This window comes from Macaca mulatta, chromosome 11, assembly GCF_049350105.2.
Source record: "Macaca mulatta isolate MMU2019108-1 chromosome 11, T2T-MMU8v2.0, whole genome shotgun sequence".
In the NCBI taxonomy this organism is placed as follows: domain Eukaryota; kingdom Metazoa; phylum Chordata; class Mammalia; order Primates; family Cercopithecidae; genus Macaca; species Macaca mulatta.
This window is the reverse complement of record NC_133416.1, coordinates 62,730,672-62,738,646: the sequence shown is the minus strand read 5'-3', so window position 1 is coordinate 62,738,646 and position 7,975 is coordinate 62,730,672. Positions and strand designations below refer to the sequence as shown.

At 38.6% G+C, this 7,975-nt stretch overlaps 1 pseudogene; it reads right to left on the bottom strand.

The window, feature by feature from the left end:
* Positions 1-7,023: 7,023 nt before the first annotated feature.
* LOC100425154 (olfactory receptor 6C4-like) lies at positions 7,024-7,975 on the bottom strand (annotated as a pseudogene).

Below are 7,975 nucleotides of genomic sequence, written 5' to 3'. Positions count from 1 at the left end.
ATGAGGAAAGTACTCCCTATTCAATAAATAGTGCTGGGAAAACTGGCTAGCCAAATGCAGAAGATTGAAGCTGAATCCCTGCATTTCACAATTTTTATTTTTTGAGAAATTGCTATATAATTTTCCATAATGGAAATACTAATAAATGGCTATACTAATTTACATTCCCACCAAAAATGGGCTCTTTGTTATTTGTTTCTTTTTTTGCTATTGAGGTGTATTAGTTCCTTATAAATTTTAGATATTAACCCTTTATTAAATATATGATGTGCAAATATTTTTTTTCTGATTTTATAGGTTGCCTTTTTATTTTGTTGACTGTTTCCTTTGTTGTACAGAAACATTTTAGTTTGATGTAGTCCCACTTGTTTACTTTTGCTTTTGTTGCCTGTGTTATTGATGTCGTATCTAAAAATTCATTGCCAAGACCAATGTCATGGTACCTTTCCCTATGTGTTCTTTTAAGAGTTTTATGGTTTCACATCTTACCGTTTAAATCTGTAACACATTTTGAGTTGATTTTTGTGTATGGTGGAAGATAATAATTTAACTTTATTTTTTTGCATGTAGATATTCATTTTTCCTAAACAATTTATTAAGGAAACTATGTTTTCCTCCTTTCTGTATTCTTGGCAGCTTCGTGGAAGTTTCATTGACCATATATATATGTGTGGATTTATTTCTAGGTTCCTTATTCTCTTTAATTGGTCTAAATGCCTGCTTTGATGCCAGTACTATATTGTTTTGATTACCATAGCTTCGTAATAGAGTTTGAAATCAGGAAGTGTAATCTTTCCATCTTTGTTCTTTTTGCTAATTTATTTTTTGCCTATTTGAATTCTTTTTTGGTTCCATACAAATTTTAGGATTGTTTTTTCTATTTCTGTGAAAGATGTCATTGGAATGTCGATGGAGATTGCATTGAATCTGTAGATTACTTTGGGTACTATGGACATCTTAGCACTATTAATTCTTACTATCTAATAACACAGGATATCTTTCCATTTATTTGTGCCTTTTTCAATTTCAATTAATTGCAGTTTGTAGTGTACAGATCTTTCTCCTCCTTGGTTAAATTTATTCATAAGTATTTTTAATGCTATTATAAATAGGATTGCTTTCTTTTTTTTATTATACTTTAAGTTCTGGGTTACATGTACAGAACGTGCAGTTTTGTTACATAGGTATACACATGCCATGGTGGTTTGCTGTATGCATCGACCCATCACCTACTTTAGGTATTTATCCTAATGTTATTCCTCCCCTAGCCCCCCACCCCCAACAGGCCCCAGTGTGTGATGTTCCCCTCCCTGTGTCCATGTGTTCTCATTGTTCAGCTCCCACTTACGAGTGAGAACATGCGATGTTTGGTTTTCTGATCTTGTGATAGCTTACCGAAAATGATGGTTTCCAGCTTCCTCCATGTCCCTGCAAAGGACATGAACTCATCCTTTGTTATGGCTGTGTAGTATTCCATTGTGTATATGTGCCACATTTTGTTAATGCAGTCTATCTTTGATGGACATTTGAGTTGGTTCCAAGTCTTTGCTATTGTGAATAGTGCCGCAATAAACATATGTGTGCATGTGCCTTTATTGTAGAATGATTTATAATCTTTTGGGTATAGTAATGGGATTCCTGGGTCAAATGGTATTTCTAGTTCTAGATCCTTGAGTAATCACCACACTGTCTTCCACGATGGTTGAACTAATTTACACTCCCACCAACAGTGTAAAAGCATTCCTATTTCTCCGCAGCCTCTCTTGCATCTGTTGTTTCCTGACATTTTAATGGTTGCCATTCTAACTGGTGTGAGATGGTATCTCATTGTGGCTTTGATTTGCATTTCTCTAATGACCAGTGATCATGAGCATTTTTTTCATTTGTCTGTTGGCTGCATAAATGTCTTCTTTTGAGAATTGTCTGTTTACATCCTTTGCCCATTTTTTGATGGGGCTGTTTGCTTTTTTCTTGTAAATTTGTTTAAGTTCCTTGTAGATTCTGCATATTAGCCCTTTGTCAGGTGGATAGATTGCAAAATTTTTCTCCCATTCTGTAGGTTGCCTGTTTACTCTGATGATAGTTTCTTTTGCTGTGCAGAAGCTCTTTAGTTTAATTAGATTCCATTTGCCTATTTTGGCTTTTATTGCCATTGTTTTTGGTGTTTTAGTCATGAAATCTTTGCCCATGCCTATGTCCGCAATGGTATTGCCTAGGCTTTCTTCTAGAGATTTTATGGTTTTAGACCTTACATTTAAGTCTTTAATCCAAATTGAGTTACTTTTTGTATGAGGTGTAAGGAAGGAATCCAGCTTTAGCTTTCTGCATATGGCTAGCCAGTTTTCCCAACACCATTTATTAAATAGGGAATCCTTTCCCCATTGCTTGTTTTTGTCAACTTTGCCAAAGATCATGTGGTTGTAGATGTGTTATTTCTGAGGTCTGTGTTCTGTTCCATTGGTCTATACATCTGTTTTGGTACCAGTACCATGCTATTTTGGTTACTGTACCCTTGTAGTACAGTTTGAAGTCAGGTAGCATGATGCCTCCAGCTTTGTTATTTTTGCTTAGGATTGTCTTGGCTATTCAGGCTCTTTTTTGGTTCCATGTGAAATTTAAAGTAGTTTGTTCCAATTCCGTGAAGAAAATCAATGGTAGCTTGATAAGTATAGCATTGAATCTATAAATTACTTTGGGCAGTGTGGCCATTTTCATGATATTGATTCTTCCTATCCATGAGCATGGTATGTTCTTCCATTTGTTTGTGTCCTCTTTTATTTCATTGAGGCATGGTTTGTAGTTCTCCTTGAAGAGGTCCTTCACATTTCTTGTAAGTTGTATTCCTAGGTATTTTATTCTCTTAGTAGCAATTGTGAATGGGGGTTCACTCATGATTTGGCTCTCTATTTGTCTGTTCTTGGTGTATAGGAATGCTTGTGACTTTTGCACATTGATTTTGTATCCTGAGACTGCTGAAGTTGCTTATTAGCTTAGGGAGACTTTGCGCTGAGATGATGGAGTTTTCTAAATATACAACCATGTCATATGCAAACAGGGAGAATTTGACTTTCTCTTTTTCTGTTTGAATACTCTTTATTTCTTTCTCTTTCCTGATTGCCCTGGCCAGAATTTCCAATACTGTGTTGAATAGGAGTGATGAGAGAGGGCATCCTTGTCTTGTGCATTTTCAAAGGGAATGCTTAGTTTTTTCCCATTCAGTATGATATTCGCTGTGGATTTATCTTAAATAGCTCTTAGTATTTTGAGATATGTTCCATCAATACCTAATTTATTGAGTGTTTTTTAGCATGAAGGGCTGTTGAATTTTGTCAAAGTTCTTTTCTGCATCTATTGAGATAATCACATGGTTTTTGTCATTGGTTCTGTTTATGTGATGGATTTCATTGGTTGATTTGCATATGTTGAACCAGCCTTGCATCCCCAGGGCCAAGCTGACTTGATCATGGTGGATAAGCTTTTTGATGTGCTGCTGGATTTGGTTTGCCAGTATTTTATTGAGGATTTTTGCATAGATGTTCATCAGGGATATTGTCCTGAAATTTTCTTTTTTTGTTGTGTCTCTGCCAGGTTTTAGTGTCAGGATAATGCTGGACTCATAAAATGAGTTAGGGAGGAGTTCCTCTTTTTCTATTGATTGGAGTAGTTTCAGAAGGAATGGTACCAGCTCCTATTTGTACCTCTGGTAGAATTCGGCTGTGAGTCTGTGTGGTCCTGGACTTTTTTTGGTTGGTAGGCTATTAATTACTGCCTCAATTTCAGAACTTGTTATTAGTCTATTCAGAGCTGTGGTGTGCTCCACCTAGTTTGAACTTCCCGGCAGCTTTTTTTACACTGTTTGGGTAAAATCATCTACTCTACTCATCTACTTGGGTAAAATCATCTACTCAAGCCGAGCAATGGTGGATGCCCCTCCCTCTAGCAAGCTGGAGCATCTCTGATCGGCCTCAGACTGCTGTGCTGGCAGCGAGAATTTCAAGCCAGTGGATATTAGCTGGCTGGGCTCCATGGCTGAGCTAGATTACTTGGCTCCTTGGCTTCAGCCCCCTTTCCAGGGGAGTGAATGGTGCTGTCTTGCTGGCATTCCAGGCACCACTGGGGTATGAATAAACAAAACAAAACAAAATAAAAGGTAAAAAAAACCCCTAAAAAACCTCCTGCAGCTAGCTTGGTGTCTGCCCAAACGACCACCCAGTTTTGTGCTTGAAACCCAGGGCACTGGTGGTGTAGTCACTGGAGTTAATCTCCTGGTCTTCCATTTGCAAAGGCCATGGTAAAAGTGCAGTATCTGGGCTGGACTGCACCATATCTCATGGCACTGTCCCTCATGGCTTCCTTTGGGTAGGGGAGGGAATTTCCCAAACCCTTGTGCTTCCTGGGTGAGGTGACACCCCACTCTGCTTTGACTCACCCTCTGTAGGCTGCACCCACTGTCCAACCAGTCCCAGTGAGATGAACCATGTACCTCAGTTGGAAATGCAGAAATCACTCACCTTCTGCGTTGATCTTGCTGGGAACTGCAGACTGGAGCTGTTCCTATTTGGTCATCTTGCCAGCAATCGGCACTAAATACTTTAACATGGTAATCATAATCGCTTTATAGTCACTGTCTAATAATTCCAACATCTGTGTCATTTCTGAGTCTAGTTCTATTCATTGCTTTATGTTTTGCTACTGTTTTTTTCTCACTTTTTTGTGTGTCTTGTAATTTTTGATTTCATGTTAAACAGTATGTATAGACAAACAAGCAGGACTGAAATAAATAGTATTATACCCAGAAATGGGCATGAATTTTATTCTGTAAGGCTGATGGTTGGTGGATTGAATCCATCTAGTAAAGAACTGAGATTAGCTTAGTTTTGTTCATGTTGCTATCAATAACTTCAGTGCACTACAGTCTTCAAAATCCTTCAAAGTTGAGTTGGTTTGTTTGGAAAAATGTCCTAGTCAAGAAGAATGCAGTGGCATATGTAATGATGCAGGTATTTGAAAAATACAGGGGAATAAATGCCTACAAAGACAATGAAATTGACAGTTACTGCTAAGTTGTATTGATGTCCTGAAGAGAGGTGATGAGAGTCTAAGGGCTTTTAACAAGCAGTTAGTGGCTTATGAGATCCAGAGGGCCTATGTGGTAGCTTAAAAAGAGGGTCTTATATCTTGCAGTGGAAGGACAGACTTGGTTGACTGGCGTGTTGATCTACTTGTTAATGACATAGAGGTTCAGACATATTTGAATCATTAGCAAGGAAGGTCTGTTATAAAGCTAAGGACCTTGATGGGGAAATCTGGGACTGGAAACATGGAAAAGGGACATCTGGATAGATGCCTGTAATTATTTTTACTTTGCAACTCCCTCCAAACACTTTTGATTTGCAGAGATGGCCCACTCTTTCGTAGTAAGAGTTACCTGGAAGATATTTCAGGAGATCACCTGATGCTTCCTTCAGTAGTTGTATTCAATTCCTTTCCCAGATGCTAGGCTGATCTGTTAGGGTTAAACCCAATATAATCCAGCTAAGGACATGCTGGGCTTGATAGGGAGGAAAGAACCTACATACTGAAAGAATTGTAAGAATTGGCTATTTTGTACTGGTAGGAGTTAGAGGAATGCTCCTGGGATTGAATTTTGATCAGGGGTCTAACATGTAAGACTGGCTGAGCTAGAATTTATTGACTTGGGGAGCACTTTCATAGAATGTGGAGTGAGGATTTCACTTCACTGCTGGGGCGGATCTTCGAGCCTGAAAATTGTGATGTCCAACACTGTGGAAATATCTGAGTTGCTCTGAAAGGTGGTAAAGGAATAAATAAAGAGGTTGAGGGAGATTGGCATGATAGGATGGATATATGCTATTAGACCATAAGGCCCACTAGATGATTTACTTCATAGGAGGGCCTACAGGACACACCATTCACCAAGGCATAAGGGAATGTGTTTCTGAGAGGTGCACCAGCATGATTAGTAAGTTCACTGGTGGCTCTTATTCACCAGGGATGATGGTAAGAGGGATAGTCGTGGAGCTGGGCTTGATGTTCATTGAGATGATGAGGGCTGAAGTAGTAAATGCCAGGTGACTCCACTTAAGCACAGGAAGCCAGGGGGCTGGAATTACCACAATAGTTGGCAAGGTCAGAGGGGCATCCAAGGGACTCTGATGGCAGAAAGTTGTTAAGATAGTTAATAGACCACGGCATAGTATCCTAACACTCCCAACCTCCTCAGTTTCATCTCTAAATATATCGTGTAAAAGCTAGGCACATCCTTGTCACAATACAGCTCTTAATAGATTTTTATAATTGCCAAAATTGCCGAAGAGTTTTCTTCACCTGAGTCTTCCTTTAAATGGAATCCAGATGGTTCTCTGGTAAGAGTTTTCATTCTGATTTCAGCTCTCAAATCAGACAGTCAGCAATGTTCTAGGAGCACACATGAAAGCCAGTACTGTACTTTACAACTGGAAATAATTTCTGTGGTTTATGCCAGAAAGAGATAATCTTTGGAGTTGTCAGAGGAAGAAGCTTCAGAATCAAAATTGTTTAGAACCTAAGAAAAGGTGATCTGGAATAGAATTTTTTTTGGTAGGACATCATTGATAACCTTCTTTGAGAAGTAGCTAGTCATTTCTGACCCAATGTGTTTGCAACTTTTTCTTTATTGATGAGACTAAGAGCTCCTCATGAGAAGGAAGACTTAATCATTCAGCTAATCACCAGATTTATAAGAAAATAGTTTTTAACCAAGTAGTTGTTTTTGTGTACAAAGTCTAAGAATATAATTTTCCTAATTTTTCCCTTTATTAAACTATATCTACCAGAAAAAAATTTGAACTTGCCTTCTCTGAATACTTTTGTCAGCAAGTTTGAAAAAAAAAAAAGAAGACACATGCTCACATTGTATTTTTCTGGGAAATCACTTTAACAAAAGGAGAAATCTGAAGCTCAAGTTATCAGCTGGAGGAGCTCCATGAATATCATTCAAAAGTTCTATTTATTTCGGGGTGATTAAACTGAATAAAGACTCACAATTTTTCTGACCATGTCCTTGAAGGCTTGTTTTACTTGTTTATTCCTTAGAGTGTAAATGAATGGGTTCAGTGAAGAGGCAACTGAGATATTGAGCACAGCTACTCCTTTATTGAAGGCAACACCTTCTTTTGCTGAAGGTTTTATGTACATGAAGATGCAGCTGTCATAAGAAAGAGAGATGACAACCACGTGGGAAGAACATGTGGAAAAAGCCCTTTTTCTTTGCTGAGCAGTGGGGAGCTTCAGAATAGTCCTGATAATGTTTGTGTAGGAGAGAATCACTAGCACCAGGGTGATCATCAAGGTCATAACTGCTTAGAAAAAGTCAACCAGTTCCAGTAGACTTGTGTCTGAGCAAGCTATTTCTATGAGGTGTCCATAGTCACAATAATAATGATTCACAATAATAATGATTTCTGTTGGAGGCACAGAAATCCAGCTGACTGGTGAAGATGATTGGGACAAAGATGATCAAGAATCCACTCAGTCAAGAGCAGAGAACCAGCTTAATGTGGATCCTCCTGCTCACAATGGTGGTGTAATGCAGGAATTTGCAGATGGCTACATAACGGTCATAGGACATGGCAGCCAGAAGACAAAACTCTGTGGCCCCGAGGAATATGGCAAAAACATATTGAGTGAAGCATCCAGCAAAGCTGATGGCTTTATTCCCGGTTGAGATGCTGAACAGTAGCCTGGGAGTAAAAGTGGTTGTAAAGAAAATTTATAAGAAGGAGAAGTTCCGGAGGAAAAAATACATGGGGGTCTGGAGGTGGGAGTCAAGTAGTGTAAGGATGATGATGATCAGATTTCCAATGATGCTGAATATGTAGGTGAGGAAGAGAAATACAAAAATGATAATTCGAAGCTCTGGGTTGTCTGTTAGTCCAAGCAGAATGAATCCTGTGAGAAAGGTTTGGTTTTTCAT